The sequence below is a fragment of the Protopterus annectens genome, chromosome 6.part0 (genome assembly GCF_019279795.1).
Source record: "Protopterus annectens isolate FY-2018-M chromosome 6.part0, PAN1.0, whole genome shotgun sequence".
Lineage (NCBI taxonomy): Eukaryota > Metazoa > Chordata > Ceratodontiformes > Protopteridae > Protopterus > Protopterus annectens.
In genome coordinates, this window is record NC_056737.1 from 60024492 (window position 1) to 60051466 (window position 26975).

A 26975-nucleotide genomic window follows, 5' to 3' on the forward strand; every position below is an offset into this window, starting at 1 on the left:
CTGGGGACCCAAGTTGATAGCAATCTCTCATTTGACAACCATGTGGCCAAAGTGGTTAGAAAAACATTTTATGTAGCCCACCTAATCATGAAGGGATTCACATCTAGATCAGGGGAGGTCATCGTGCCTCTTTACTCATCCCTCATCAGGCCCATAATTGAGTACAATGCCCCTTTTGGGATGTACCTTACCAGACACCTGCAGCAACTGGAAAGACCCCAAATGTACCTCACCAAGAGGATCAAAGGGCTCAAACAGATGCCATATGCTGCCTGGTTAAAGAAACTCCAGCTCTACTCAGTGGCATACCGCCTGCTCAGAGGCGATCTGTGCCTGACATATAAAGCCATGTCCAACCCGGAATTAATGGACATGCTGCACCTCAGAAAATCCAAATCCCATCAAGCTACGTGCTCGAGAGACTTGAACCTCAGCACTGAAATAAATAGGACATGCTGGAGGGACAGATTCATAACCCAGAGGCTCCCTTCTCTCTGGAATAAAATCCCAGTCCAGGTTAGGCAGAGTCCCTCATTGACTCTCTTCAAGAGGAATCTTGATGAGTGGATGGGAGATCATAGATTTACCCCGGGTATCACTTCTGTGTCACTATTAGACAGAGGCACAGTATACTTACCTCGAAAAAGGGCATAGCAAAATTCATTTAAAATGGGTGGCAAAAGCCAAACACACTCTGGCTAGGCTTGTAAATGCCCTAGGGCAGATAGCCTAGTATGAACCTATGAACCTATGAACCTAAGCATTGGTTCAAATTTATAATTTTGGAAAAGGTACAACAAAATGAGAGGGGAGGTCCTTGGGCTGTCCTTCTCAAGAAGAAAGAACTCTATTGGCAGTTGCAATTAAACTCAACCAGTTCCCCATGTTTAAATAAGCATGTTTGAATCACCAGTGTACTTAGATTAAAACCACTGGAGAGATGAGTTAAAGGAAAACTCCACCCTAGAACTAAAAAAAAATGTTTTTTCACTCTGTCTTTGTTTCCTGGCCTATTTTAACACCTCAAAATCACTTTAAGCGCTTTAGTTGTAATTTTAGCCTATTTTCCACAATATGCCTACCATTGGGGCTCGATGTATGAATGTGACCGTGTTCTCCCTCAACCCTTTCTCTTTCCCTTAATTCTTTGCATGACTCATGCCAGACATATGGAAGTAACTATGAATTCCCATGCAATTGACATATAATGAGATTTGTGTGAGTCACTGTTATCTTCTTTACTCCCTGTAAAAGGACTGTTTCTTTTCTGTCTCTAATCACCCTCATTTATGTTTGGCTCTGACCTTGTTTTACACTATACTTAGAAGTTGTCCAGTTACAGCCAGAAAAGTAACTGCATTGTAGGCCTTTGTTCAGTTTTCTTTTGTAGTCCACTTGGTTTGAATGAATCTATTTCTATTACTAGTATCCCAAAACTCATGTCCTACCACATTTGAGCATCGTACATTTTGTCTTTTTTCTATTTTTGACACTTTTCATTTTATTATTCACCTTGATAAGCTTTTAATGTTTTGTGGACATCTATTAAACTAAACTTAAATTAAAATCAAGCTGTAGAAATTTATAGAAAACTTCTTAGATACATTTTTAGAATTGTTTATGGGAAGATGAATTTCATTGGTTGAATAACAGATGATGATGGAAGGGGGATTTTAAAAGTTGGTGTTTGTGTATTTTTTTTTACCAGATTCTAAAGAAGTCAAAGTGTTTGATGAAAGTGCTTAGTCTGGTCATTAAAGTTTGTTTTTCAAGTGTGGTCTGATCCCTTCATGTGGTCTGTTTTTTTTTTTTTTTGGACTGCTCTCTGGTTCTTAGTTTGTTTTTGTATTAATACAATACCCCATTTGGGTAGAGTTGACAAACTTACCAAACTGGGCATAAACTTCTACATAACTCACTAGATTTCCTGTGGCTCTGAGACAGGACCAAGGAAGTCAGGATTGGTGAGACCACCTCCACTAAGAGACTGGTCACCAGTGGGGTACTTTAGGGCTCTGTGCTGGGACTGCTGCTATTTGGCATCTACTTCTTGGAAGTTAAGACTAATGTCAAAGGCCTTTGACTGACCAGGTTTGCAGATGACTGAAAAGTGCGAGCTATCATAGACTCCCCTTAACACAAACATCTTACAAGAGGGTCTAACACAGACAAATGGCTGGTACCAAATCACAAATTAAAACTCAATGCTAAGAAATGCATTATAGTGCATTTTTAGAAAACTGCCGCCCAGGCTAGTTACTCCTTTGATAACCTACAACTAAGAGTTAGCCTGATAATCATTGATCTGTGAACATATTTAGACAGTAATCTGGCCTTTGACCAACATGTGGCCAAGGGTATAACATTCTTTACCATTGAACACCCTATTCAACCACAGCCTAAGTACAGGCTTCATTCCAGCAGAGTGGAGAACTGCCATTGTCATCCCCTTGCACAAAGTTGGTGCCACTACTGACCCTGAAAACTATCATCCCATTAGATTGACAAGTCTGATCTGTAATGCCATGGAGCATATTATTATGGATCTCATAAATAAGGACATAAGCAATCTCCAAACACTTGACCCCACACAGTTCAGATTCGTCAAGGGCAGATCTTGCCTGTTGAGCCTGGTTGACTTCTTTGAGACTGTCACCAAGGTGCTGGATGTGGGAAAGTCAGTACACATAGCTTATCTTGACTTAAACAAGGCCTTTGACACAATCCTCCACTCAGGCATCATCAAAAAGCTAACACAACTTGGCATACATCCCTATCTCATCAGGTGGGTGGACAACTAGCTCACCAATAGGATCCACAAGGTCAAAATAAGTGCCTCCACCTCCAACAGCAGACCTTTCACTAGTGATGTTCACCAGGGATCTGTCCTGGGACCCCTACTGTTTGGCATCTACTTCTCAGAGGTCTAGGCAAAGACAAAAGGCCCGTGGTTGACCAAGTTTCCACATGGCTGTAATTTGGGTGTTGTCTTTGAATCCCCAAATGATGTTAACATACTGCAAGAGCATCTCACAGCAACAAATGACTGGTTCCAAAGTTATGGCCTTAAGTTAAATGCAAAAAAAATGTATTATCATACAATTCAGCAAAAACATGTCCCCAACTGATTACCACATGAACGGCAACCCATTAAACACACAACCTTTGGTGAGAGACATAGGTACTCAGGTTGACAACAGTCTCACATTTGACAATCATGTAGTGGCAGTGGTCAGAAAAGCCTTTTACATGGTCCATCGCATAAGTAAAGTAATTGCATCCAGAAAAAAGGAGGTTATTACCTCTCTGTACTCCTCCCTCATTAGGCCAATAATTGAGTATAATGCCCATTTGGTATGTACCTCTCCAAACACCTGCACCAACTGGAAAGGCCACAGAAACACCTCACAAAGAGAATCCATGCCCCCCAACACTAGTCCTATGCAGACGGGCTCAAATCACTATCACTCTACTTGGTATCATAAAGATTGCTCAGAGGTGATCTGTGTCTCGCCTAAAAGGCAAGATTGAAATCTGCCCTACTAGAGATGCTCCATATCCGTAAGTCTAACTTCTCGCACATTACCCACTTGAAAGGCCTAAATCTAATATGCGACATCAACAAAACCTGCTGGAGAGACACATTTGTCTCCCAGAGGCTTCTGCATCTCTGGACTAGACTTCCCTTACATGTCAAACAGACTACCTTGCTGACTCTCTTGAAGCACAACCTTGATGAGTGGATGGCAAACCACAAATGTGCCCCAGGGGTTCTACCTGTGTCCTTCATTGACAGGTGTGATAGGTGCTGACTGAGGTTTCTTTTCTGGGGATAAACTCTTGGCTAGGCTTGTAAGGGCCCTATGACATTTAGCCTAGTAACCTCCTATGATCCTTTTCTATGTTGCCCAACTTATAAGTAATGGTATGACACTGAGGTCCAAGGAAGTCATAATGCCAATTTATTTGGCCCGTATCAGACCTATCATTGAATATAATACCCTCTTTAGCATGTAGATGACCAGATGTATGCAACAGCTGGACACGCACAAAAGTTCCTTTCCAGGAGAATCCAGGGTATAAACACATTGTCCTATATGGATTGCTTTAAAGCTCTGTCTCTATACTTTGTCTCCTACATGTCTCCTGATGGACCTTTTGCACATCCACAAAGCAAATAATATCAGAACCACTAGATCCAAGGATTTCAAGTTTGCTTGAGACAGGTATGTGTCTCGGGTATTCTCATGCTCTTGAACAGGTTCCCAATCCATGTGAAGCAGAGTCTATCTCTTACCCTATTTAAGCGTAACCTTGACCAATGGATGGGAAATTGGAAATTCACCCCAGGTCTGGTGCCCTATGTGTCTGATAGACAGAGGCAGACAGTAATACCCAAACTAACAAACTCACCCATGATCTCTAGAAACTTCCTAACTAGCATACCCCTCTTAATAAATGTCCATGATACACAGGGATACAATTGGACTGAATTGCATGACTAGACTTAAAAAGGTCCTGGTGATCATTAGTTAGTATATACCTGTCAACCTATGAACTTGTGTAAAATATGTAAATTCATCTATGAAGGCCCATATCTCACAATGGTAGACTAGAGGTGTACAAGTTCCAAAACACAGGATATTTTAATTTTGTCATTAATACCTGGAATTTTTTTAGTATCGATAACAGTATTACAGTAGTCTGTGTTTTTGAACTTAAGTCCGCAAAATTGTGATATCTGTTCTTGTAGTGTGTGTTTCTTTAAAATATCTTGTCACATGATTTTTAAATTGCTTTAAATTGGGATATTTCATTGTGCCAGATATTCTGAAGAAGTTCTGTTTAGAAAGGTGGGTTGAAAGCATTAAGAAGGGTTGGATTAACTACAAGATCTTCTGTGAAACCAACACACATTTGGTTTTCCAATGAAAAACAAATTCACCACAGTCTAGCATGTTTTAGATAAATTAGAGTGTTGCTCACAAATGACAAACATTTAGGTTTGAGAGTTAGAGGAAAATCTAAAACGTTTGAAGAACTTATTTCTCTTTTCACCATGGTTGCAGATATGGGTCATATACAGACTTCCGTCAATAGAGGACATAAGTTGTAGGCCATATTTAGGTCCCTGGAATGGGTAGCCCTAGTCTTATTTGATTTATGGATATGCAGCAAGTTCATTAGATATGGGTCTTGGACTGCTCTGTAGGCCACAGATAAGTGTCCTCAAAGAAGCCTGTATTATATTGAGTATAGTAACGGACTTTAGTCAATCTGTGTAAGGCACATGCTGGAGCCCTTGATCTTCTTTTAAACTGAGGTCTCTCTAAGGGCTGCAGATGCTTCATACAGTACATGCCATACGAGGTGTTATACTCAGTTATGGGCTGGATAGGTGCTGAGTATAGCGGGGTTATAACTTCTTTTGCTCTCAAGGTGATGCCTTTACTAATCAGGTGTGCTATGTAGAAAGCTTTGCTTACTACAGTAGACACACGGTGATCGAAGTTAAGGTCGCAGTCAACTTGTGATTCCCAGGTCCCTTAACAATTCATGGGTACTTAGGGTATTGTTGTTGATTTGATAGTGTGAGGGGTCATTGTTTGTGCCAAAGGGAATGGTGTTGCATTTCTTTACATTCAGTTTGAGACCATGACTAATACACTAATCGCTGGTCTGTGTGAGACCCTGCTGGAATATACTGACATAATTTGGGGATTTAGTGATTGCACCTAGTTTGCAGTCATCTGCAAACTTGGTCAGCCACAACTCCTTATTTTTGACCTGAACTACTGAGAAGTATATACCAAGCAGTAGGGGAACCAGCATTGACCCCAGTGGCACCCCACTGGTAACAGGTCTGATGGTTGATGTAGAGTCACCCATATTGTTAATGTGTGTCTGGTTTGTGAGCCAGTCGGCGACCCATCTTACAATGAAAGGATTTACATTCAGTTTTCTAAGTTTATTGGTAATGCCTGAATGTGTGATTGTGTCAAAAGCCTTTGCCAGGTTGAAGTATGCTGTGTGCACAGATTTGCCTTTGTCAATGGCCTTGGACACATTTTCAAAGAAATCCACCAGATTTAACAGGTAAGATCTGCCCTTCACGAAGCTGAATTGGGTAGGATCCATTGTTTGGAGATCACCTATGTGTTTATTTATAAGATCCATAATGATATGTTCCAAGGCCTTACAGATGAGGATGGTCAGGGTTATGGGTCTGTAATTTCCTGGGTCTGTTGCTAAGCCACTTTTGTGGAGGGAAATAACTGTTGTTGCTCTCCATTCTGCAGGAACAAAGCCTGTGGTTAGGTTATGATTAAAAGGGTACTTAGTGGTTATACTAGTTCATGTTTCAGCCTGTTTAGAAGACAGCCTGGGGTGCCATCTGGTTCCATAGAGGCTGTGTTTTTTGCCTTGGACAAGGATTTGAAGAGCTGCTTTTTGGATATATAGGGTGGGGGAGTTTGGGGTAAGGTTTGTTGTAAGTTAGGAGGAGATAAGGGAGTGAAATTTTCACAAGTCCTATCCACTAGCAGGTTTGCTATCTCTGTGGGGTCAGCGTATGTGATACCAATGGCTCCTAGTTCTGCACGTGCTTGGTTCCTACCCTTTAGGTTATGTACATAGCTGTAAAAGGCCTTATGATTATCCTTGGCCATACTTGCTAAGTTTGTCTGAAAGGAGCCCTTGGAAGATTTGACAAGCCTTGTTTGCCTGTTGAGGCTGAGGAGGGTGCTTTTTCATTGTTGGGGCCTTGCCTTTGTTTTCTTGGAATGTAAATTTTTGCATTTATTGTAAAGTTTGTTGATGCTGGATGTCCACCATGGCAGCTTGTTCTTTACTTAGGGCTCTGGCTTTGATTTTTTCTGGTGTGGCCAAGTTTATACACTTATGCAAGTGATTGTACAGAGCTTAGTGCTTCGGCATAGTTACCCCTTCCAGCTTGGGGTGGGATTGGAATGCATTTATACCTTCACCTAGGAGGGTATAGTTTGCCTTGGTGAAGTTTTTTAGTCTGTTTTCACCCTTTATGAGTTCTGGTATTAGTGCCATTCGAAGGTGACTGATTTTTGGCCAGTTTTAGCTAATGAGGGTCTGACAGTTGTGGCAGTGCATCTGTTTGACATGTTGGTGAGGACCAGATACAGAATGTTTGTTCTCCTTGTTGCGGTATGAACAATTTATTTATTCCAGGCCATTTGAATTAACAAAGTCAAGGAACTTTTGCACTAGTGAGTTAGAGTTAGCTTAAGTTTCCCAGTTGATGTTGGGATAATTGAAATCTCCCATAACCAGTGTGTTCAGTAAAATTTGGATTGTCTCCAGTTTGGTCATGTAGACGTCATGGGCATTGTAACCCATGGATGGGGATCTATAACTGGCTATGACTTCAATGGAGGTCTTACCCACCGTAACCTGGATCTGGAGTATCTCCATGGAGTTGTCCAGTCTAACTAGATGGGAAGCAAATTTATCTCTAATATAGATTGAAACATTGTCTCCTTTGGTTTTCACACATTCATTTTGCAGTCTAAAGGTATGGAAGGCACTGTAGCTTTGCAAAGCCAGGGTATTCTCTGAGGCCTTGAACCAGGTTTCTGTGACTGCACAGGCATCTACATCTTCTAGTGACAGAAGTTCTTCCAGAGAGTGCAGTTTTTGGTTTAAGCTCCTAGCATTTAGCAGCATGACCCTTATGTAGTTCTGATTAGTTAATTTCACGTTGGTAATGTTTCCAAGAGATTGCCTAAAAAAGGCACTATGGAGGAGGGAAAACCTTTTGCCAGCAGCCAAATTCCTAGAGGTTCTGGGTATAAACTGTCTCTGGAAAAGCAGTGAGGTTTGTCGACCATGGCTTCCCAGACTGACAGGAACTAGATCCCCTTTGAATGACACCAAAAACTGAGCCAATTTTTGACATCAATCATTTTTTGTTTATACTGTAACAACATTCTAGGTGAGGGTAGTATGCTGCTCAAGGCTAGGAACATACCTGCCTAGGACACATACTCAGAGAGCTCAACCATGTCTCTCTTCATATAGTCCAGTGAGGAAAGTCTCAGGTCTTTCACACCAACAAACAGATACTGGATCCCCTTAGAATGACACCAGAAACTTAGTTAATTGTTGAAGTCAATCATTTTTTGTTTGTACTGTGGTATCACTCTGGGCAATGGTAGGATGTTGCTCAGGGCTAGGGTCATTCCTGCCTGGACCACATAATCCAAGAGCTCCACCATGTCTCTTTTCATGTAGTTCAGGGAGGTGCGTCTCAATGCCAGGGCACTTCTATGGGCTAGGCTTGTAAAGGTCCAAGGGCCATTAGCCTAGTACACAACTATGAGCCTATGGACTATGACAGAGTCATAACAGTACTTGTTGCTGAGAGACCTGAGTGCTTGCATGATCTGATGAATCCTGGCACCCAGAGACAGGCAGCTGACCGTGACTTTCTCCTTGTCTAGCCTGGTGAGTGGGACATCTCTGTTTCACACTATTGAGTCTCCAATGACAAGAAAATGTATTTTTTGAGTGTTACCCCTTACTGGCTTAGTGGGTGAGACACAGGTATTGCTATATGTCATGGGTGCTGTAGAGACTGTGTTTGTTGTAGCAGTCTTGTGTTTTGGAGATCTTTAGTATTTCTGTAAGCTTTTTGAAAGAACCTCTGCGTATGCAGATTTACATGTTTGTTGCGTACTATGTGCATGAGTAGTGGTATTTGTATGAGTAGTGGTACTATGAGCATTTGTTGTGGTGGATGAGTTGAGAACCTTCTCCACGTTACTGTTTTGAGGGAGAGAGAGCATGGATTATAGATTCTTGGTGTAAATACAGCTCTCGCACTCTGTATTGGAGTGTGTTATTTGTAGAGGGTTGTGTACATGAGGCAATTGCTACACTGTCTCAAGAGACCCAAGTTAACAAGTTTGGCAGTAGAAACAAGGGTTGTCCAACTGTCCATAATGCTAGGTTGAAGACTGTTGTCACTATGGGTGGCTATTCAAAACTGATGACGGAGGAGCTCACTGGATGGACATTTCTGCCTGGGTCTGAGGGGGAAATTTGTTGAATTTAACTGTCTGGCTTTGGCACACACCTGAGCAGCAGTGAGCAGTGCTGCAACAAGCAGAAACATGCTCAAATGCAAGGTCTAAATACCAGAAGCTAAAAACTTGAAAAACACTTTAAAAAGATTCAAAAGGACCAATATGGATGCTTATTCCAGGCCCTAGACTGGCCTCCCTTTACCAGAAAGATTCCAATCAGCACAATTATCTCATAAAAGTGCAGACAGGCCCCTTACAATCCAAGATGGCATGGAAAACATGCTCAGAACAAACAAACCACTACAAACAGTTCTAGAAGCAGCAAGCCTGTATCTAGACTATGCTACAGCTACTAGCTACCCTAGTTTCAGTGGGAAACACTAGATAATGTTTAAAACAGCATAAAAATAGCAGTGAGACACTAAAAAACATTTAAAACAGCAGAAAATCGCCAAGGAGGCTCTAAAGAATGTTTTAAACAGTTAACAGATCAGTTATTTAAACATTGCTTGGCAGGAAAACCAGAACAAGCAGAACAGATAGCTTAAAAACAGTGAAAAATACCATAAAATATTTAAATATTGAAGCTAACAAAACATCTTTGCAAACAGCGAAAACAGCAATAAAATTTGATTTAACAGGTACAATAAAGCAGACAATTGTAGTACAACAGTGTAATTTAGTGCACAGTAAATGAATACAGTATAATAGTAAGTGTCAGGCAATAAAAAAGTGCAGTAAATAGTATAAATAAGCAAAACACCGGCAACTTATGGTTGTTTGGAAGCTCAGAAGCCTCTAGTCATCTGGTATCTCAGCAAAAAATTGAGGATGGTAGCCCAGCTCAGTTCAGCTTCTTACAAACAAGCAGAAACCTCCTCAAATGCAGTGCCTAAATACCTGAAGTTAAAAACTTGAAAAAAATTAAAAGCTGTGTCCAATGACCACAGTATAGGATACATGTAATGAACATGTCTCAATGACTCTTTTTTTGCTCCTCTGTAGCTACTCTAATCCAAGCTGTACATTAGTTGCTATCATCATTCAAGCAACCCTCCTAGGGATTAACACATTAAACCCTGTCTTCTACCCCATACAGACACCATAGCACATGCAATGGCATATATTAAGGAGATCACCTTCCCCACAACTTAGAAGGATACACTTTTCATTAGGTCTTTGGGCCTTAAAAAGGGGTATTAATAGATGATTCACCTCAGATACAAACATCCATTGCCTCGCTCCCAGAGAGATGAGATTTATCCTGTCATTAATCTCCAACATTAATTCGCTCTTGGATTGCTGTTTGATACTAATCCATCAGAACTGTATTCAGGGCTTTCACTTTCTTCACAAACTGGTACCTAAAGGCTTGAATTTGTACCTTAAAAGGAGAATTTTTATTGAGTGTTTTGTTTTACATTTATCATGTCTTTTCTTATTAAGTGACATGGATTTTCTAGACTCTGCTTTTTCAGTCTTTTAATAGTGTCTGCCTTTTAATAATGTATTCATTGTTATTGATTTATTTTTTTGAACCCACTCTAAGTGATGCAGGCTGCAAATCACGCCACAGTTGTAGAATGCAGAATGTTCTGAAGTTAATAAAGTGGATTCTGCATTCTACAACTGTCGTGATTTGCAGCCTGCATCACTTAGAATGGGTTCAATCCAGCTACTTCTTCTGGCTTTTGTGTTTCTTTGCTTCAGTTTGTACTTTGTGACTTCTTTTTGACTTATTTTTTTAATTGGCTCTTATTTTGTCTATTTGCTATATAGATTCCTCATTGCATGACTTGAGTAAACCTTTGAAAGTCCAGGATGACTGTGGTACTAGGTACGTTTTTAATAAAGCGTGATGTGCTGCTACTTTATCATTTTATTTATTTCACTGCTTTCATCATATGACTGTATAGTCATATCATTTCCCACTGAAGTACCAACAGCTTCCATTTTCTTAATTTAATACTGGATCCTTAGGTCAATAAATGTATGAGGTGAAGTTCTTTAAATTTCTAAGATCTCATTCCAAAATAAAGGTGTTATGTCTAGAATATGTAAAGCTCACTTTAAATAAAGGTGTTATGTCTAGAACATGTGAAGTTCAAACACTTTAAATAAAGGTGTTATGTCTAGAACATGTAAAGTTCAAACACTTTAAATAAAGGTGTTATGTCGAGAACATGTAAAGTTCAAACAATTTAAATAAAGGTGTTATGTCGAGAACATATAAAGCTCAAACACTTTAAATAAATATGTTATGTCTAGAATATAGTTCAAACATCATGAATAATTGAGCAACTTTAATAAGTAATTCAAACTTCAAACCAGCAGCAGCACAATGAGCAAAAACAATCCCCCGGATTCTGCAAGCCTTGCACGGCATGCAGGATTAGTGCAGGAGCTCCAGCAGGCAATATGTCTGCCATGCGATCCAGGAATAGCTTGTAAGGGCATGCATGAGCGCTCCTGCACTAGTCCTGCATGGACTCAGTCTCTGAATGCAAATTATCCCATTTTCAGGTGAACTCCATGCAAATGAGGTGAATTTGTGATCCAGGAAGCTGGGAACTGGCCATGCAGGACAAGTGTAATCTGCAGAAATGTACTCTGCCAGTAACAGAGTACATTTCTGCAAATTCCAAAATGGAGCCATGACAGCTCCAAATAAAGGGTGTATATCAATTAGAAAGCATGACAGTGGCCAAGTATAAGGCCATTGGCATGGAAAACAGTTGGAAAAAAAATAAAAAATCAACTTTTATTTTTTTTAGCTGATCTCTGCTGTTTAAGCATAGGGCAGCGGTGCACAAACGAGATTGGGGGGCGGGGGATAAGAAAATAAACCTAAAATAAGCATTCTAACTAAAATCACTATTCTGCCATTATAGTCAATGGCAGGCAGAAGACAACATGGCCAGTGAATAGTGGTTGCTAAGGGGGGAGGCTCAGTGTGAGACATGTAACTATGTATTAGCAGCAGGCAATCCTATGCAAATGAGGGGAATGATAGTGAATCCCAGATTTCCCCTGCATGCTATCAGCTCCCAACAGTGTAAGAGCAGGAATAGCTTGGTGCAAGCCTAGGAGTTAGCTGACATCATAGGGTGGTGTCAGGCATACTGTTTGCAGATTGGAGCCCTGTGGCTCGGGTTTGCTCCTAGCTTAGCACAGCTAGGCAAGGGTGTGTATCTGAGGCTGCCTAGCACTCTTTACATTGCCTAAGCGAGTGTGCGCGCCACACACCGGATTTTAAAGAAAAAAAAAAAGTAAACCAGGAAACAGCAGCTTTGTGCACATTTCAGCACTGTGTTTGCGCAGCATGCCCCTGGGCTTAAACAAGAAGGCAATGGAAAGGGAAAACAATAGTAGGAAGTTAATCAAGGAGAACTAGCATCGCTGGCAGGTGAAATGTATCAGAATCAGCCAGCAGACCAGCCCAGCCCAGAACACTACTATAAATTATGCAAACACCTTCCCCTCTGTTTTTTACCATACTCTACACCACCAGTGTATACAAGCGGGGAGCTTTTAACAAACAAAACAACAAAATGATAGGGGCTGCAGCAGGCATCATACAACAACATGTGGAAGAGGCTAAGTGAGGATGTGAATGCTATTGACCAACCCACTGTGAGGAGACGGAGAAGAGTGTACAGACCCAGGGTAACCTACCAGGGGCTACATGAGCTGGAGATAGTGGAGTGCTATAGGGTCGACAGGGACCTCCTACAGCAAATTGTTGAGCTGTGCCAGCCATGCCTGACACACCAAACTAACAGAGGGGAACATATCCCAGTGGATACCAAGGTATGTGTAGGCCTAGGAATACTAGCCACAGGTACCTCCCAAAGCTCAACTGGGGATATCATGGGGATCTCAAAGGCATCAGCATCCAGAGTATTCCATCAGTTCCTGGAAGCCATGTCAGCACATGCCAGTGAGCACGTATATTTCCTCAACACCCATGAGGTGTTGGCCAGCAATATGCATCTCTTCCACCAATTAGCAGAATACCCTGAGGTAGTGGGATCAATAGACTGCACGCACATACTCATCAAAACACCACCCGGTGATCAGGGTAGGGTCTACATCAACAGCAAGGGCTTCCTCTCCATCAACTGCCAGGTTGTGTGCGATGCCCAGGGCATTATATTGAATGTGTGTGCTGGCTGCCCTGGAAGCTATCACGATTCCCACATTTGGCATCTGATGCAGCTGTACCAGAGATTTGTCAATGGGGACATCCTTTACAGTCACCTAGTTGGGGGGGTGCTTGTTACGCACTGGAGTCGTGGATGATGACACCCATCAGAAATGCACATACACCCAAACAAGAGCACCATAATGAGGCACAAGCACAGACCAGACTTATAATAGAGCATGTGTTTGGGATGCTCAAGTCAAGGTTCCGGTGCTTGGACACATCCGGTGGAGCCTTGCAGTACTCACCAGCTACATGTACTCAGATTGTTATGGTATGTGCCATGCTATACAATATGATTCTGTGGAAACAGCTTCAGCAGGAACAGCACATGGCAGGGCCACACAGCCCCCCACCAATGCCAAGGCCAGCACAGGCACAGAGTGACTCAGAGGAGGAACAACCTGAGCCTGCTCTAGTAGGCAGATGGAGGCGTGCCCACTATGCTCCGGACTTGGCAAAGAGGCAATGCATAGCACATACACTGACACGGTAGGGACCCAGGGAATCACACCTCTCTCTGACTTGCACATACAGTAAAAGGGATGCCAAACATGACACTACCTGTGCTCAACCACGTATAGGGAGTGTACTATGTGCATCTGAAATAGGCAGCTCTCCAGCACCATCCTCAATACTGGCACACCCATAAGGTAAGTCAATCAACCTACCAATTGCCGAATGGAGTAGAATGTGTCGTTACCTGTATCTATGGTATAGATGTGAACATGCAAGGGAATCGGGAGGCTGAATAGTATGCCAGCAGATGGTAGACACCCATAGTGGCACCATGACATCTGTAATAAATGCTGGAGTCACCATAGTAGCCAGTACTACACAGGGCAACAAAACCCACTGCAGAAAATGTGCTGGCAACATATGTGTCCATATGACTCACACATGCCAGTCAGGGAGGTTCACATACCCAACAACAGTCTCAGCCAGCAGGACAGGTGTAGGCAAACACAAACAGAGGCTGTGCTATGGCCTCTGAATGATGTCTGTGGGTAACCTCCACCCCAGGCCTACACAGACTACAACAGGTCAGGCAGTGGGATGTTAGTTCTGAAGGGTAGGAAGCCAGACACTAATATGCAGGGCAACCAAAGCTAAGACCTGTAGTACACTGATATGCCTCTAGTCAGCGTGATAGGTTAGTATACAGAATTAAATGGAGTACCTGACATAACAGTACAGTCATAGCAAATGTGTATAAGTTCCAGGTGTGTCCCCATCCTATGTAGACATGTAGAAACAGTCAGGTGTGCCCCCACAACCCTGTGTAGAAATGTAGAAACAGTCAGGTGTATCCCCCCAAATCCTGTGTAGAAATGTAGTAACAGTCAAGTATGCCCCCTCCAATCCTGTGTAGAAATGTAGTAGCAGTCAGGTGTGCCCCCCAATCCTGTGTAGAAATGTAGAAACAGTCAGGTATGTCCCCCCACAATCCTATGTAGTAATGTAGTAACAATCAGGTGTGCGCCCCCACTCCTATGTAGACATGTAGAAACAGTCAGGTGTTCTCCTTCTCGCAATCCAGCGCAGAAATGTAGTAACAGTCAGGTGTGCTCCCCAAACCTGTATAGAAATGTAGTAACATGTATGAGTAGGTATAATACCAGTGGTGCACAGCTGTCCAGAGGTGGCCCATGTATCAGGATAGGTTATAGCATTTGCACAATATACAGGTCTGTGTGTGTTAGGTTGGTGTGTGTTTCATATTGTGTGAGAGTGGTCAGTATGTATGCATGTTGAGGTAAGACCTGGTAGCCATTACTCATTACTGCTGATGACAGGGACAATCTCTCACAACTGCAGTGCCAAAGACAATTCCCACCAGTATAACACATGCTATCATTAAGCCATTGTAAATGTATGGTGGTAATATGTGTCACCATCTGAAAGACTGACATGGCATGACTGATGTCTAGATATACAAGCAGTACACAGGGAAAAGTACCCTAGACATACAGTATATATTGTGTCACTGTGAAATGGAGACAGCCTTGGAACTGTACATACAGGTATGCATCAAATTAACTGGTCCTGTAGTAGGGGATACCGGTGATGTCTACCCGAACACCTGCAGATCACAAAGGTGGTTGGACTGATGTATTGGGAAACAGCTGATGTACCTGCACATGTCAGCATAACTGGAATTCTCCATGCATATCTGTGTGTCAGATGCAAGTATTGTCCATAACACACATGCACCCAGCTCACACAAACACCACCCACAGGTACCTCTCTGGTCATATCCCTGCTGTGGGGAATGGGTACAATATGACCCCACCTGTACATGGCAATAGCGGAAGAATGTAGCATACAGTGCAGGTGTCCCATAGGTAGGTACTAGGTTATTGGCCCAATGGCCTACGTAAGCCTAGCCAGCAAGGTTCCATAGCTTATGCCACCCAAGAAAGTTATTTTCCTGTGCCACTGTCCAGCAGAGACACAGAAGTGATCCCCAGGGTGTATTTCCTATTTCCCATCCACTCATTAAGATTTTTCTTGAAGAGTGCTAATGAAGAACTTTGCTTGACATAGATGGGTAGCTTGTTCCAGAGTATAGAAAGTCTCTGGGACAGGAATCTGTCCCTCCAGCATGTCCTGTTTATTGTGGTGACAAGGTTTATGTCCCTAGAGCTTGTAGCTTGAAGGGATTGGGATTTCTTAAGGTGTAGCATGTCCAACAGCTCTGGGTTTGACATAGCTTTATATGTTAGGCAGAGATCACATCGGAGTAGGCGATATGCTACGGAGTAAAGTTGGAGTTTTTTGAGGCGGTCAGTGTAGGGCATTTGTTTGAAGCCAGTAATCCTCTTTGTGAGGTACTACTGTGGCCTTTCCAGCTGCTGCAGATGTCTTGTGAGGTACATTCCAAAAGGGGCATTGTACTCTATAATGGGTCTAGTGAGTGATGAATAGAGGGGAACAATGACCTCTTTTTTCCTGGATGAGAACCCTTTTATGATGAGGTGTGCCACGTAGAAGGACTTCCTGACTACTGTGGTGATGTGACTATCAAAGGAGAGACTACTGTCCACCTGGGTCCCAAAGTCTCTTATCACGCATTCAGTGTTAAGTAGATTGCTGCCTATGTGGTAGTTCATGGGTACAGAGTTTTTACCAAAGGGGATGACACTGCACTTTTTGGCATTGAGCTTGAGGCCATGGCTCTGACACCAGGCATCTGTCTCAGTGAGGCTCTTCTGTAGGATGTCCACATCATTTGGGGACTTGACTATGGCTCCTAGTTTGCAGTCATCTGTGAACTTCGTTAGCCAGAGGCCTTCTGTGTTAGCCTGTACTTCATAGAAGTAGATACCAAACAGGAGAGGTCCCAGGATGGAACCCTGTGGTACTCCACTTGTCACTGCTTTGAGGTCAGATTTGGAGTCTGCAACTTTTACAGTGTGGGTTCTGTCAGTAAGCCAGTTGGCAACCCATCTTGTGACATAGGGATTTATACCTAGTTTAGTGAGTTTAGTTATAATTCCAGAATAGGGAATGGTGTCAAAAGTCTTGGCGAGGTCAAGATAGGCTGTGTGAACCACCTTACCCTCATCCATGGCTTGGGTGACTGCCTCAATGAAGTCGATCAGGTTCAGGAGGCATGATCTGCCTTTCACAAACCTGACCTGGGTGGAATCCAGAGTTTGGAGGTTACCAATATCTTTGTTTATGAGTTCCATGATGATACGTTCCATGGCCTTGCAGACCAGGCTCGTCAGGCTAATAGGTTGATAGTTCCCAGGATCAGTGGTGACTCTCCCTTTGTGGAGTGGAATAACTGTTGCTGTGTGCATTCAGTGGGCACAAAGCCTGATGTGAGGCTATTATTGAACATGGTGCTTAAGTGGGGAGCCAGTTCGTTCTGAAGTTCATGTAAAATGCAGCCTGGGATGTTGTCTGGTCCCATGGATGCTGTGTTTTTGGCTTTAGAGAGTGCAGCTTTTACCTGCGTAGTTGTGATTACAGGGACTCTGCATTCTTCCTGTATAGATATGGGCCCTTTAGGGGGTGAGAGGGGGGAAAGTTAGCACTGAACCTATCTGCCAGGCAATATCAGTAGGTAGCACCCTGCCAGCATCCACACCACCTGATCAAGACTGATAGAAAGTATTGGCATGGACACCTATCACACCTATCTTGTTACCCCAGGGGAATATACTGTATGGTGGTCTAAGACTGTAGGATGGACATAATGCAAAGGCCTGCCACGTCTGGCCTGCAGCAACACCTAATGGCCCACAGTCCTCTGCCAAAGGCCTATGTCTCACACATACTGCCAATGCATGTTATGTCATGGACACACAAATAACAACATAACACACTTCACATAAGTCATATGCAAGGCCATGTGGACAAACCACAGTAACATGTCCACCATGTTCCACTGTATGAACTGTGGACCAACACTAACACCCACCTGTGATGGGGTGATACCCTTAGGGAAAGTATCAGAGAATGTATGCATAATGTATGGAAGAGGATAGAATAAAAGGCAGGGTTGGAGCATAGGCAGCATGGAATGTGCAGGGTCCAATACCAAGCTGTGTGCACACACTATCCCTGGCTGCAAACACATAAATGGGAGCTACACACCTGCCCATACACCACAGTAGGGGTAATGTCCTGACCCATGGCCCCTGCCTCTGGGTAACCTGTGCAAATCTGTAAAGCTGTGAGGCATTGCCACAACAAGATAATGTTATACTGTCATGTCGATGGGTGTACAAATATGGGATCCTCTGCCAGCACTGTACTAAGGTTCTGAACCAGATACACAGACCCAGCAGCATGTATCTGCAGCTCCCCCTCCAGAATGACATAACTTATCATGAATACATAGGTATCTGACCAGAATACCAGACACAGCGGCAGTCACCCTTACCCTTGTCCCCCAAGACATCACTGTGAGCAAGAATGTCCACCTGACAGTGCATAAGGACAGAAAACATCACAGTGTATAACAGTGCATGTGTCTGAATATCTCTGCTAACATCAGTACATGCAGCTGAAGCAGCACAGACACAATCACCTACAGTACACACCATCTCCTGCACAGATTGTCCCCATATTGCCAAATGATTGAGGGATACCCTGCAGAATCAGTTTTCTACCTGTAGGTGTACAACACAAAGGTCTGCACTGGAGTACAGTCTACATGGAATCGATCCATACATTCAGTACAGAAGGCCATACCGGGGATGCTCACACACTTAGAGATGTGAAGGCAATGTCAGACAACAACATACTGAAAGGTCATATTGGGCATGCTCACACACTTAAACAAATGAAGTACATGTCTGCAAACAACAGTGGACCATACATATCTGGCATTTGCAGATGGTAGTGCATACACTCCTCAGTATGCACCAGTCATGTCTTGCACACACAGTGGATAAGAATACAGACACATATCAGAGGACAAATCACTATAATGATCCAAAAGTAGATGTACATAGATGTGTGGAAGAGAGTGACTGTGACAAGGAACCATCCATTATGAGGCCTGTCCCACCCAGCACACAGCCAAATGGCTACAACTACATGAAATGTAACTGTCACTCACTGTAGACATTAGCCACTGGTATCCATCAGCATTATAGACTATGTAATGCAAGTTCTAGCTGTGCAACATGACTGTACAAGGAAGTAGTCATCTAGCAGCTGTATACAAGTACCTGTGGAATATAACCCTGCGTGTGCCCGCATATGGTGTGTCAACCTCTAGATGAATGGGTTATGGCCCATGCACACACACTGCCCTCCCCATAGCCCTACTATGACAAGCCTTCTGAGGTTATCCACTTTGAAATACACACTTGGGAAAAGGGTATCCCAGTAATGTCTGTGGCATGTCCCATAACTGTGTACTGTTGTAGTGTGATACACTAGTTAGGTAGGAGTTCAAATCCCAGACATGACAAGTGTGTGTCTCTGTCTGTGTAGAGAACAATGCTTTTTGGGCTAGTCACACTCACTACAATTCAAATGCCCTACTTTGGCAAGGCTGTTGATGTCATACCCTGTGAAATACACCTTTCGGAAAGCTGATGTCAGTAGTCTCTGTTGCACGTCCTATAACTGTCTATTGCTGTAGTGTGATAAACTAGTTAAATAGGAGTTCTAATCTGAGACATGGCAAGTGTGTGTGTGTGTGTGTGTGTGTGTGTGTGTGTGTGTGTGTGTGTGTGTGTGTGTGTGTGTGTGTGTGTGTCTGAATGTGTAGAGAGCAATAGCTAGTCACACTCACTACAATTCAAATGCCCTACTTTGGCAAGGCTGCTGATGTGATTCGGAAAACTGTAGCCCAGTAATCTCTGTGGTGCTTCCTATAACTATCTAATGTTGTAGTGTGATAAACTAGTTAGGTAGGAGTTCTAATCCCAGACATGGCAATTGTGTGTGTGTGTCCCTGTCAGTGTAGAGAGCAATGCCTTTTTAGTCTCGTCACACTCACTACATTTCAAATGCCCTACTTTGGCAAGGCTGCTGACGTCATTCACTGTGAATTACACTTTGTGGAAAGAATACTCCAGTAATCCCCTTGGTATGTCCTATAACAGCTTCATGATGTAGTGTGATATAGGACTCTGGTAGGGGTCCTGTTCCCACACATGGCAGGATGTTTTTGTGTGTTACTACGTCTGTGGAGGGAGCAATGCATTTTTTGCTAGTTACACCCACTACAACTCAAATGCCTTACTTTGGCAATCCTGCTCATGTCCATCACTGTGAAATACACCTTTGGGAAAATAGTACTTCAGTAATCCCTGTGGTGCATCCTATAACAGCTTCATGCTGTAGTGTGATATAGAGCTCTGGTAGGGGTTCCCACACATGGCAGTTGTGGATGTTTTTGTGTGTGTCTATGTCTGTGTAGGGAGCAATGCATTTTAGACTAGTCAAACTCACTACAATTCAAATGCCCTACTTTGGAAATCCTACTGATGGCATTCACTGTGAAATACACCTTTGGGGAAAAAGTGCTCCAGTAATCCCTGTGGCATGTCCTTTAACAGCTCTATGCTGTAGTGTGATATAGAACTCTGGTAGGGGTTCTGTCCTGCTCATGGCAGCTGTGGATGTTTTTGTGTGTGTAAGGAGCAATACATTTTAGGCTAGTCACACTCACTACAATTCAAATGCCCTACTTTGGCAATCCTGCTGATGTCATTCACTGTGAAATACACCTTTGGGGGAGGGAATACTCCAGTAATCCCTATGGTTTCTCCTATAACAGCTTTATGCTGTAGTGTGATATAGAACTCTGGTAGGGGTTCTATTCCCACACATGGCAGTTGTGGATGTTTTTGTGTGTTACTACGTCTGTGTAGGGAGCAATGCATTTTTTGCTAGTTACACCCACTACAACTCAAATGCCTTACTTTGGCAATCCTGCTCATGTCCATCACTGTGAAATACACCTTTGGGAAAATAGTACTTCAGTAATCCCTGTGGTGCATCCTATAACAGCTTCATGCTGTAGTGTGATATAGAGCTCTGGTAGGGGTTCCCACACATGGCAGTTGTGGATGTTTTTGTGTGTGTCTATGTCTGTGTAGGGAGCAATGCATTTTAGACTAGTCAAACTCACTACAATTCAAATGCCCTACTTTGGAAATCCTACTGATGGCATTCACTGTGAAATACACCTTTGGGGAAAAGTGCTCCAGTAATCCCTGTGGCATGTCCTTTAACAGCTCTATGCTGTAGTGTGATATAGAACTCTGGTAGGGGTTCTGTCCTGCTCATGGCAGCTGTGGATGTTTTTGTGTGTGTAGGGAGCAATACATTTTAGGCTAGTCACACTCACTACAATTCAAATGCCCTACTTTGGCAATCCTGCTGATGTCATTCACTGTGAAATACACCTTTGGGGGAGGGAATACTCCAGTAATCCCTGTGGTTTCTCCTATAACAGCTTTATGCTGTAGTGTGATATAGAACTCTGGTAGGGGTTCTATTCCCACACATGGCAGTTGTGGATGTTTTTGTGTGTTACTACGTCTGTGTAGGGAGCAATGCATTTTTTGCTAGTTACACCCACTACAACTCAAATGCCTTACTTTGGCAATCCTGCTCATGTCCATCACTGTGAAATACACCTTTGGGAAAATAGTACTTCAGTAATCCCTGTGGTGCATCCTATAACAGCTTCATGCTGTAGTGTGATATAGAGCTCTGGTAGGGGTTCCCACACATGGCAGTTGTGGATGTTTTTGTGTGTGTCTATGTCTGTGTAGGGAGCAATGCATTTTAGACTAGTCAAACTCACTACAATTCAAATGCCCTACTTTGGAAATCCTACTGATGGCATTCACTGTGAAATACACCTTTGGGGAAAAAGTGCTCCAGTAATCCCTGTGGCATGTCCTTTAACAGCTCTATGCTGTAGTGTGATATAGAACTCTGGTAGGGGTTCTGTCCTGCTCATGGCAGCTGTGGATGTTTTTGTGTGTGTAGGGAGCAATACATTTTAGGCTAGTCACACTCACTACAATTCAAATGCCCTACTTTGGCAATCCTGCTGATGTCATTCACTGTGAAATACACCTTTGGGGGAGGGAATACTCCAGTAATCCCTATGGTTTCTCCTATAACAGTTTTATGCTGTAGTGTGATATAGAACTCTGGTAGGGGTTCTATTCCCACACATGGCAGTTGTGGGTGTTTTTGTGTATGTCTGTGTAGGGAGCAATGCATTTTAGGCTAGTCACACTCGCTACAATTCAAATTTCCTACTTTGGCAATCCTGCTAATGTCATTCACTGTGAAATACACCTTTGGGGAAAGAGTACCCCGGTAATCTCCATGGTATGTCCTATAATTGTGTAATGATGTAGTGTAGTAAACTACTTAGGTAGGAGTTCTAATCCAAGACATGACAGGTGTGTATGTCTGTGTTTGTTATTCTTATCCTGTGTGGAGGTGGATGTGAGTGTGTAACAACTGCACTCAATGTGAAGCAGGTTTTGCAAACTTCTTATATGTTAGCTCTAGTATACATCAAAATGTCCACAGTACAGCGATAACAGATGTGAAATAGCCGAGAGGCTGGGATGCAAATCCATACCCCTGCATGTGACATCAAGGCCAGGCAAACAAAGTTAGCAACCATTGTATTACTCGGAGAACACTATCAACCCATGTCTCATGCACACACACACACACACACACACACACACACACACACACACACACACACACACACACACACACACACACTTGCCTAGGCAACAGCTGCTATGTTGGTAGTACCCTGCATATTGCCCACTGATAGTAACCATGGTGTGATTGCAGTGGGCTACAGAGGGCATGGCACCCTGTCCATCAGTCCAATAGGCACTTACATGCTGACAGTGCACCTTCCCTATGTTCCCCACTGGACAACTGCGACACCTGTGGTGCCATCAAATGTGACCCACAAAAGACATATCATGCATGAAAAACATGTTGTGTATGGACAGATGCCACTGACACCAGGGAATAATGGTATCATGCTATTAAGGTAGGTGCAGGGTAAGCCTGCTGTCCATTAACAGTTCCCACCACATGAGGCCAGAATTGGCACATCTGATGATCATTGGTGTACATAACATGGGCCAGACACCCTTGGTACAGTTCCACATGTCGCTGTAGATGCATATGGGAGTTGTGTACATCCCAGACACCATCCATGTCATGGACTAAGGAACACATACATGGCAAGCAATGCACAGCATTGGCCACACACAATAGTTACCCAGGTGGCTGGAAGGTGAATACAATACCCACATGTGTGGGCAAATCCAAACACTACACTCCTGAGCCACACTGCAGACCATTGTCATGTGGCCTGATGCCAAGGTATACCCATCACCTAGCCTTATATATCTGTCTGGCACAGTCGACCACTACACACCCGTGAAGCAATGCACCCATGCATGTCAGTACTGGCACCCTGTGTCTGTGTGTGTGTTGTACGATGCCTATGACCACATTCACACTCACTACAACCCCCATTGGCATACTGAAGCATGCTGTCTGATGTCAGACACCTCCACATACCCTTTGCCCATATAACCTCAGTATGACCCCTGTGATGCATGTGATACCTGCACAGTACTGTGTTGTGGCAATCTCACTAGTGATGAGCTGTATTCCTGACCCTGCCAAGTGTGTCAATGTGTGTGTGTCCCTGTGAGAGTGTGGCTGTGTTGATGCTGACACCTGTTCATTGGGACAGCCACATGTACTACACCTACCGTATAGCTACCATATCACTGTTGCAGATGACACTCACCATCACATATACGCTTAGAGGGCTCCTCAACATGTAACCTATGTGATGTATCAAAGAACTGCAAAAACATGTGATAGCACTACATAGTTGTTAGGGGTTTGATACCCTGTGCTGGTAGGTGTGTGACACAAACATGCTTATGTTTTACTCTCCCACCCCTCCCTGACTTATCTTTGCCTCTGTCTGCCTCTCTCACTCCCTCTCTGGTGGAGGTGGAGACTTACACCTGCTTTGGTTAGGCAGCAGCATGTGTATTTTAAGTGATGCTCATGATCATTTGATGGCCTCTACATGAATTGCAGCCCTCCTCTAGCTGATTGCATGTGGAACAGCTGTGGTAACATTCCCATAGCCAATTGCATGGTAGCACACTCCAATATCTAAGAACATCATGATGATGTTGGGACTTTTCATTCACTGTGAGCAGGAACTTGCTCTATTGTTTGACAAACAGCATTACAGATGGATTGGGGATTTACCTCTAACAACATACACTGTGGAAACAGGCCAACAAACAGGAAGGGGATGTGCCTGACCTGACTACAGACTGTAAGTGCTGCTATACTGCATTTGGAGTAATTTTGGTTTAACAGGATGTTGTGGATATGGCTGTCCTACATGTTTTAATAAGTGTCATGTCAGTGCTATGTTTATAAGGAAATCCCCATCTGTAGGGTCATCTGCAGACTGGGCAGTATGTGGTGCCTTTTGTTTCATGTGTTACCCACAGAGCACCTATCTGTGAACTGTAGAAGTAGTGTGAGGATTGCAGTCTGTAGATGGTGACAGCCATGAGAGTTACTGACTATATATCCCTCATAGGACATATGTTTCAACAAACCCTGTTACAACAGTAAATGTATGAGATTATCACAGCAGCATGTCAATACTGACCCTGTGTTTGTGCCACCAGCCACAACTCTGTCACCCTTTGTACACATGCCATGCAGTAAGAGGTGCATATGTGCTGTAGACTATATTTAGTGACATCATACAAAGCAGTGGGATGCAGTATAGATGTATGTCAATAACTACTGGGTAGTATGTGGCCATGGCGCCTCTGTACCACCGGTTATTATGTGTCAGCACAGACAGGGGTGTGTGAATGCATAACCTACGGTGGCAAATGTATAGCAGTAGGTACGTTTTATACCCATCTATATGGCTGTTAACATCTACATTGTCAGGCTTGGTCCACATGTCTTGCATTAAGGGTTTCTGTGTATACCCCTGGACTATCCAGAGTGTGTCAGACTGTCCACATATATTGGGCAATATCTCTGCTGTAGTCCACAGGAGCATTACTGTGCTAGCAGTGGTACTGTACTATGATGTCCTTAGGATGTCTGTCAGTAGCCAATGGCGCACATGTTAAAAGCAGATGTGACCTCCCACACACACCATGTCTGTGCAGACAATCCCTATTACAGTAGCAATAGTCTACATATATACCTGCAATACATACCTGACATCCCCTTGCACTATGAAGTTGGGCTATAGGGGCTAAGGTAAGGCTCCACCCCATCTTCAGGGCATGTGGTGAGCATATATGTATGTATAATTCTCCAGATATCTATATAGATATATACAAATATACATATCAACATACATAGATGGATATGTATATGTACATAGAGCAACATATAAGTACTCAGATATATACATATAGAGAGCAATATATGCCTACACATATACAGATAGAGATACATATGCACATCTATGTATGGATATCTACATATATATTGACAGTAGAATGTATATCAGAATAGATGTGTATGCACATATAGTTATTGATATCTACATATATACTAACATAGCTAGGCATATCTGTACACATAGGATGTGCATACATATATAGCTATATATACATATATCTAGCTATATATATATATATATATATATATATATATATATATATATATACACTACATACGAAGAACTGTACACATGGCCATATATATACTGCACTATACGGATGTGTATACAGACATATGTATGGATATACATGTGTATCTACATGTAGACATATATAGACCTATTATATGTATACAGCCATATTCCTGTCATGAGTAAACCTCACGGTTGTGTATACCCTCCCAGATGTATCTCACCATATGTATCTGCTATGTGTACATTATGATAAAACAACATATGAGATGCAACAGTCATATTAATAACAAGGACTATACAATTTAGGAACTAAAGGCAATTGGTCAATATTACTCAATATGTGTATTGACAGCTATATTGGTAATACAACAGCTGTCTTCACAGTGGTCATGACGTAGTGGTTAAGCACTGTGACTTAAGTGTACAGGGTCCTGGGTTCAAGACCCTCAAGAGCTTTTCATTTTGTTGCTGGGCAGAACAAGGGCTGTCGGATACAGAGTGGTTAAGGCAGTTTTGAGCAGCTTTAAGTGTATTTGCATGGGTTTGTGTGAAGCTAAGCAGTGCTGAGCTATGTGTAAATGTGCGGGCGCTTATACAGTGTAGGCTTCACTTACCGGTGCAAAAATCAGCTCAGCTGTTATATTGCAGCAATGTCGATACTTGCTAAGCATGGCTTAGCCCTCGTAACCAGGTCACACCACCCAGTCTGATAATCTGTAATAAGTGCATGTAATGGCATGTACAATACATGCGCCTATGTGCTGTCATTACAGTAGCAAGGGGTATGAGTGTCATGTGTGGGACACAGACATAAATGAGGCCTGTACAGCACTGTTATCCATTTGAATGTGTTACATACAGGTTGAAGAAGCCCAGGGTACATGCTGTCACAATGGCATGTAGTGTATCATGGCAGTACTACTGTTGAAAGTGTTAACCCAGGTAAGAGCAGAGTGCTAAATGTAGTACTGACAACAGGCACACCTGTGGGCATAACTGGACACTGAGGCCTCTCTGTTGTATCCCTGGTGTGTGAGCTGTGTCACAGTATATACCCCTTACTGGGTAATGATCCTTCATGTGGAATGTAACTGTAGACTACAGTCTGTACAGCACGTTAGTGAGGGCTTCGGACATGTAGTTATGGCATACATATTGTTTTCAGATGTTTATCTGTCAACACACTCATGCAACTGCATAGCTACTTGCCAAGCTGATGACTGTCAGTCCCTGTACAGATGTGCAGATGGCAGGTATCCAGCTGGGGTATGTGCAGGCAACCTAAGCTTGATTGACACTGATATGTCTGCCCAGCTATGTAAGAATTGACACATATAGGAGATGTCACCCTGTACACACCACATGCCATGGGTATCTCTGCTACACTACCACAGTCAACAGAACATTCTTGGGTACAGGTCTCCATCACAGACACTAACCATATGTTGTAATGCATGTTGCATACATGTCAACTTTATCACCATGGCCATGTGCAGGAGGCATCTGGAGGATTGGCTGATGCATGTCA